The sequence below is a fragment of the Gouania willdenowi genome, unplaced genomic scaffold (assembly GCF_900634775.1).
Source record: "Gouania willdenowi unplaced genomic scaffold, fGouWil2.1 scaffold_129_arrow_ctg1, whole genome shotgun sequence".
Taxonomy (NCBI): Eukaryota; Metazoa; Chordata; class Actinopteri; order Blenniiformes; family Gobiesocidae; genus Gouania; species Gouania willdenowi.
Window position 1 is genome coordinate 400,781 of NW_021144877.1, and position 8,481 is coordinate 409,261.

An 8,481-nucleotide genomic window follows, 5' to 3' on the forward strand; every position below is an offset into this window, starting at 1 on the left:
ATTTAAAGGAACAAAGCTTCACTGGACATTTGATATCATTACATTTACATTGATTCAAACTTTATGTCAGAAGGAAGATTTAAGAAGAACTTTAGGATTTATCATGGTTACATAGAACATTGTAAGTTCTAAAGAAAGGCTGGACAGGCTAAAGAACAAATTAAAGAACATTTCAGAGTTTGAATAAATCTATGAGCTGTAATCACAGAGGTGATAGAAATGTAAATATGGTGATAAAATGGGAGTGTTTGGACACTTTGGGCTCCCCTTCCCCTGATATTCATTCAGCACACTGCATGATCCATTCACAGGCTTTAGGCAGGGTTTCCCTGTCAGGAACCATTTCATCACATTCACTTCAACTGTAGAAAAACATACTTTATATAAAACACATCACATCTAAAATCAAGAAAATACTATTGTGATGTATTAGATACTCATTTAAAACTCATTACAAATATGAATCCTTCATAAACACAGAGAAAAGAAACAGATTCAAAGGTACATGATGAAGATGGTCTGCATTAACACAGCATGTATATTCATCTACAAGTTAGGATCTGATTATTACATCTATTAGAATGTCTATAGTTTTATAGACTAATGATTATTATGTACAGTATACAAACACATGATGAACATCTCAGACTGTCTTTCATATAGAATGTGTGTCCAACTCAAGGCCTGGGGGCCAAATCCAGCCCTTTAGAGCATCTAATTCAGTCTGCAGGAGAAAGTAAAAATGACAAAACACATAAATTATTGAGTAAATTAAAAATTATTTCAGTTGTAGATATCACAACTCCTCTAAAAACACAACATTTTGAGTAAACTCCACAATATTTGTAGAGTTCACTGTTTTCCCATGCTGATATGATAGGAGTTATTTTTAAACTCAAATTGTTGCAGGAACTCTCAATTTTTGAAAGTTATACAAATTCTCCTAAATTATTTTACAACATTTCAAAAAAATTAAAGTCACTCATAAACTAGGGCTGGTTTTCCTATAATCTGAAGCCCTTTGGACCCTAAACTGGTCCGTATTTGAACCCTCAACTAAAATGAGTTTGACAGCCCTGATATAGAATCTGTCATTAGTGTATAATAATAATAATAATAATATAATAATAATGTGAATCATTCGTCATATACATCATGTATGAACACAGAAGCTATAGAATGTATATCCTGTATAGAAAGTGAACAAAGGGAAACTTCTTCCTGCTTCCTTTCCAACTGATCATTGTATTGATCTTTTCTTTCAGACCACACCTTCAAAGATCAACAACTTCCTGAACTGTTGGTGTCCATTTTCCAGCTGACAGCAGGTTTATGTTGGAATCCTGTGCAGCCTGATCTCTGGGTTCTTCAGTCCAACACTGGAACCAGAAGGTGTCGTCACCATCCGTGTGTCGCTGGGATCTGAAGATGATTCCTGCTCCATGTCTCCATCCACACAGAGATGTGAGCGGAGAACAGATGAAGTGCTGAAGGTCTTCCCACACTCGTCACATCTGAAAACATTCTTCTCATGAACTCGTTGGTGGTGAGTAAGGTTAAATTTCCTCTTGTAAGATTTTCCACATGTGTCACATTTATGAGGTCTTTCTGATGAGTGGCTGATTTGGTGATGTTTTAACTGGTCAAATGTTGTAAAAACTTTGTCACACTGGTCACAGGGACACACTTCATGTCCAGTGTGAGATCTCAGGTGTTCAGTGAGGGTTTGTTTCTGTTTATATATTTTCCCACAGTGGTCACAGCGATACAACTCTGTTCTGGAGTGAGTCTGCATGTGCAGAGTTAAATGTGATCTTTGTGTGAAAGTCTTTCCACACTGTTCACATCTGTGAGCTTTGATTCCACGATGAATGAGGAGATGTACACTGAGGTTTCCAAATCGACTAAAAGTCTTTCCACATTCATCACATTCAAACTTTTTAACTCCAGTATGAACGACTTTGTGATTTATTAAGGTAGAAATATGGGTAAAAGCTTTTCCACACTGGTCACAGTTAAATGACTTTTCTCCAGAATGGATTCTTTGATGTCTAGTGAGGTATGATTTAAAGCTAAAGGCCTTCCCACACTGGTCACATGTATGTTTAGCTTTAACTCCAGCTTGGCTCTGCTGTTGAACTCTTTGCTCTGAAGTTTTTATCTTAGATTTGTTTCTTTGTTGTGGCTGAGCTTCATCGTCCTGAGAACGTTGAGGTGTCACTTTGTTCTGGCTTCCAGAGTCCTGTAGAACAGTTAGAGATTAAACACAGAGAAGGAACCAAACAAACATTTGTGAATCAGTTGTTAAACCTCCAGCCCTAAACCAGCTCAATGTGGAAAAATGGACATTGGCGCGTTAGCGCCCCCTACAGAGTGAAGAGAATTTAATATGAGACAAATGTCCTATATTAACACACTTTTCATAGGGCGTTTCACTGTCAGGGCTCAAAGTCACTGCAGATCATCTAGAGAAGTGGGACACCAAAGGAGATCCATGGATTTTTGTTAACTTTTACAGTGTTTGTAGGGCAGAGCCGTGAATCTTGGCATAATTTTTTTTTCCTTTTTTCAAATACACAATGACACCAAAAAACAAACATTACAGAAAAATACACCAAATTTAATGAAATACAAAAATGAGTAAAAAAAACATTTATCATGCACATGTCCCATAGAATTAAACCAGGGAAATCACACGCTTTTTATTAAATGATCTTTTTATGAATGTAGAAAGTGAAAAACTTCCTTTACTTCTTTTATCAATTAATTAATCTAAATCTAATTTTAAATCATATTTAATTTACAGAATACCATACCAGATACTTGTTAAGCTTATTTTCTACAATGCTTGTCCAGCTTGAAAGAACATGGATGGAACACAAGTAAGACGTGAAATCACCTCAGCTTTTAAAAGTTTATTCAGTTTTGTTGTAGATTTTGTAGCAGGTTGAAAACCTTAAAGAAAAGGATGAAAAAGAGAGAAAGGAAGAATGAGTTCTAATCAAATGTTTTTAAAAGAATGAACCACCTGAGCTTTTCCTATTTTAAATATTTCATTTATTAAATAAATTAATTTTCTGCTATTTAATGTTTAATGTTTTTAAATCAACCTACAATGTTTAACTATTTCTATTTGTAAAATTAAATCATGTGCTTTGCTGTACAAATTTTATCTATTTTAATTAAAGTCTAACTTTTTAACAATGTATTTTACCCATAAACTTATTTATTAACTTTAGTATTTATGTAAATGTATTTATCTGAAACTCTTAACCAATATTTATTATTCTTAACATATCTGTGATTTTATTCTTCATTGTTTTAACCTAAATTACACTATGAAATCACTATATATATATATTATATCAATTGGATCAAATAGTACCTTAATGTATTTTGACTAAGATGTCACTAAACAAACACACTGGTAAAGCCAAACACTTTGGCTGTAGAGTTAACTTACATTTGGGTCAAAATACATATAAACATGGAATCAGCCTGTGTACTTTAACATGACCTATATTCTAACTTAAATACTTGCTTTTAGGAGCTTAAAATAAACATAATAATTCAATAAATCTGAAGACACTCACTAACAACATCTCTGAGCTCCTCCACTACATTATCTGAGAGTCCAAACACACAGGTGTGATAGATTTTCAGTCAAAGTAGTAGAAGGAGGAGCTTAGACCTAATACTTATGTTGGGGCTCCATCTAGTGTCTAATTGTAGAACTACACCTACACCTGACGGAAATTCACAGAATTGGGTTTAAACACCGTCACTGTGAGGGAAAGAACATTTTTTATGCAGAAATGTCCTTCCAACTCTCTTTGTAGTCGTTTCAAACACCACTTAAACACCGTCTAACCTGGTATAAAACTACACAAATCATCACTGACTCCTACATCAGAGACACCAGTGTCTGTTTAACTTTAACATGTCTGTGAAGCTCTGTCTGTTTCTCATAGTGCTGCTGTGCTCCGTGAAAACATGACTCAGCTTTAATCAGCTTCACTTGATCAGAGCTACAGAACATCTGGATAAAGTTGTTCTGTTGTAGACCATCAATACCAGAGATTGTAGAGTATGAAACATCACAGATTATTGATAACTTCTGATACTGTAAAATATTCTAGCCTCTAGTGGTGAAAAAACACTTCTTACACGTGATGTGTTGCACATTTAGCTTTGTTTAATCATTACGTTCTGGAATGATGTCATCAGGATCATTTAAATTAGGTTAATTTAAATTAAGTTGATCAAAACTTAATCAATAAACCTGATCAGATTCAGTAAACCATTGATCCCTGAGGGTAAATATAGTGATATTAATGCTGTTCTCATACATCTTTATATGACATGAATAATTAAAAAGGAGCAGTCATAATAATCCATGTCACTACAACTTATATCTACCTTTTAATTGTATTTTACTCATTATTTTAAATTACATTTTTATTTTTGACATACATTTTTGTTTAATTATAGTTTCCTTTTTTATTAGTTTTTATTTTGTTTTCTCACAGTACAACTTATATCTTCTTTTTAATTGTTTCTACTTTATTTTTCATTCATTCATTTATTCATTCGAGCAGCATATTACAAACTTATTTTACATAACAAAATTAAAATAATTGTGCTCAAAAGGAATTAAGGTTTTTTTTATTTATTAGTATTTGGTTTCCTTACAGGAGTTAAAAACTAATATTTTCTGAAATAATTCATTAATATTTCTAAAAAAACGGAAATTTAAAAAATTGATGTGGAAAACAGAATTTGGAAAAAAAAAATGCTTTTACATGTATGAAATCTTTTTAAAAATTGTAAATCAAATCGAAATATCTGTCAGAAAAATCGCAAATAGGTTTTTTGTGAAAATGGTGCAGCCCTAATTAAAACACAAAATGCATTGAAGCTGTGATTGCACCGTTTAATTCTATCAGAGCAATGATGTTTATAACGTGGACCAAGTACAGTTGTGATGTATTAAAGGTCTGTGTTAATGGAGGGCTACATGTAACTACAGTGTCTAAGTGACACACACACATAAAACACACTTACTGCTCCATCAACTCTGTAGTGATCAGATGTATTAAATACAGACGCTCCACGAGTCCACAGACAAGTTGGTCTGTTTCTAGACAAGCGTGCACTGACTGCGTCGTTTACTCACGTCTTTTTAACATCATGTTTGGTCATATTTTTGGAGCATCACTAATTAATAATGTAATTATTACCAATAAATTATTCAAAGGTCACTCTATTAACCTGAAAACCATAAACTACCTTTATCAGGTCTGTCTCTAGTTACATTAAATTCTAGGATAGATCTGCATAATGATAATAATCATCTTACTAGCACAAGCTAAAAATCTTTTCATAAATGATCTTTTTATGAATATAGAAAATGAGACGTTTCCTTTACTTGTTTTATAAATTAATTAATATAAATCAAATGTTTAATCGTATTTAATTTGCAGAATACCATACGATATACTGGGTTCAAAACATCAACACGATCATTTTTAAATGAAAAAAAAGTTATATTTTTAGTTGATTATTATCATATTTTAGTGTTTTTCTATATATATATTTGGTGTAGTAGAGGTGTGTGTAGATGTGACCTAATAAAGACTGTCAGTTATTTTCATGCTACGAGAGTAATTTTTTTTTAAAAAAAGTTCTTGCTGATTAATGACAGTATTTAAGGTTATTTAATCAATAAAAACCATCAGAAAATCAGAGTGTTTTATTATTAATATCTTTGCTGTAGTGGATAGAGAGAGATATAATACAGACTGTTGGTTGTTTTCAGCCTATTACAGTAACTGTTAAAGAAGTCATTTTTAAGTTATTCTATTTTTTATGATCATTTACAAATAAAAATGATTTAAAAACCATTAAACAGTATTTTATTACCATCTCATCTGTAGTAGTTAGAGAGGGACTTAATATTGATGATCTGCTGTTTTCATGTAGTTGAATGATATCTGAATAAGTTAATGATAAATAATAATGATTATGTCAACGACAATTCTTCAAAAAACAGAAAAATATGTTTTGTTAATATATTTGGTGTAGTAGATGGAGACCTACTACAGACTGTCAGTTGTTTAGAGCAGTAATTCTCAACTGGTGGGTCAGGGTTTCCTCCAGTGTTCTATAGACCTGGGGGCTTTTCTTGCACCCCCCTCCCCTCACTTGTGTATTTATTTTAAATGTGTTTTTTTCATGGTTCAATCATTTTTTTCATACTGTGGATGGAGCTGAACATTGTTTTTTCATGAGGAGTGGTTCATCTACCTTCTACATATCTGTGCTCAGAGCTGTATGCACGTTATGGACGTGATTAGCAGAGATATATCATCAAGAACTTTCCCACTGGTAAGAATAGCGTTGTCAAAAAACTAAATAAAGTGTCAATACCAAAAAGTTAGTATCGGATACTGTACTTTCTCGCAAAGGTATCGATACTAACAGCACCATGTCCATCTCTTAATATATCTATGGTTCATCTCTAGTTTTTTCCCCCTCACCTGTTTCAATTGACAACTTCATTCGCTGCTGCAGACATAAACAGACACACGTGAAGCCCCTCCCCTCAGCTGCAGCTGAACACCAACAGGGAACTATAAATCACGGAATCGACCAATGAAAATGGTTAAACGCGGAAATGGACATTTGTGTAATCATTATGGTCTAGAATGATGTCATCAGGACCATTTCAATTAAGTTTTGATAAACTTAATTTAAATTAACCTAAACAATAAACCGGATCAGATTCAGTAAACCATTGATCCCTGAGGGGAAATATGATGACTGTGACATTAATGTTGCTCTCATACATTTTTATGTGACATAAATAATTAAAAATGAGCAGTCAGAATAATCACTGTCACTACAATTTACATATACCTTTTAATTGTATCTTACTTTATTTTTGACATACGTTTTTGTTTAATTTTGTTTTTTTATTCATTAGTATTTATTTTGTATTACATATCTTTTTTTCCGGAAAAAAATAAATGAAATACTGGAGCTCGGTTGGGCGGGTGGGACGGCTCGTAGTGGACGCCAGAAAAATTTCCTTATTTTCTAATCCAAAACATGACAGGTATGAACAGAGTCGCTTAATGATGACGTAATGCCATGTGTGTCGTAAATGAACGAGATGACTAGTTTCTCTGTGGGAACCGAGTTGAGCTGGTGATCACGTCCGTTGTACCGTGCCAGAAAAGGGACAGGGAGGGGGGATTCCTGCTGTGAGCTTGTCTTTCACTGGTTCTACATTCACTGGTTTTGTTCCACTCATTTCTCACCTTTTCTGAGGAGTCCATGTTTGCTGTCACAGCTGAGTGGTTCCACAATCCTCCATTCACCTGTAACATCAGCATGGAATCAGCTCCACCTGAAGGATGGAAGAGACAGAATGAACATGAAGGATCTAGAAATATTCATCCATCCTTTGCAGTGTCATCACTTTGAAATTGACTAAAACTATCAGTTTGTTCAGAGATCACATGATGTGGAGGAAAATGAAGGTCTTCAGTGGAAACAGTTTAACTTTACCGATTCTGCAACGTTGAGGAAAAAAAGAAAAAGAAAAAAACTGACCTATTAATTAGAAAAGCTGGAGCGGAGTATGGAATGAACTGATTAGATCAGAGTGTTTATATCACACATTTTAGATGCAGGCCTATATAATGTGATAATAGTTTTTTGCTAATATTGGACTAGTATCAGATATCTATATCAGAATGTAACGTCCCTACTTTAAACTATTGTTGATGAAAGGTCACATGTCATGTAGGTAATGTAGGGCATTAATCTACTGCCACATGACAAGTTAAGATCTAAACCCAACCATATAACACTGATGGAAAAGGTTCATCATTCATTTATTGGTCGCGATGGGGCGGGGCTAACACTGGAGCTACAGTCTATTTCCAACCAGGAAATAGTGGCAGGGACGTATGTTTATTTCAAAATAAAGGTGTATCTTTAAGATGACGATGTTCATCCATGTCTTCATTGTGCATCAATGTAAATGGATCGTTAATTAATTAATTGATGTGGATCAATGTATTGTTACACCACTATGTGGAAGCTGTTAAAAAAGTTTCAGGCCAAACTGACACCGCGTCAGGGAGAAATTCACTCCACACACACACTAGGCATGGGCGGTAATACGGTAATACTGTGGTGTCATAAAAATAGCGTGTATTTCTGCTCTGTTTAAGCTCTTAATAATTCTGTAATGTCTGTAATGCTGACATGCTGACTAGTAAATGATGTGATTTGGCAGAGAAAAAAACCTTTGGATGTTCTGTGTATGGACCACAGACATATGACACAGACAAGGCACCGCAAGGGTTAAAACGTGAACTACAGACGGTTCTAAGATCTCTGTGATTTGGGAGATCGTCGTCATGTTCTAATCCTTAATGATCTAATATCGTCAGATCACACACCAAAACT

The 8,481-nt window shown here is 34.0% G+C and overlaps 1 long non-coding RNA gene across 1 annotated transcript; it reads right to left on the reverse strand.

Annotated features, from left to right (window-relative positions):
- Positions 1-1,753: 1,753 nt before the first annotated feature.
- Positions 1,754-7,352, reverse strand: LOC114458559 (uncharacterized). The gene is made up of 3 exons (XR_003673055.1): positions 7,323-7,352; positions 2,817-2,955; positions 1,754-2,242 (listed from the first exon to the last, which is right to left on the reverse strand). It is a non-coding gene; the product is annotated as an uncharacterized LOC114458559 (long non-coding RNA).
- Positions 7,353-8,481: the final 1,129 nt, after the last annotated feature.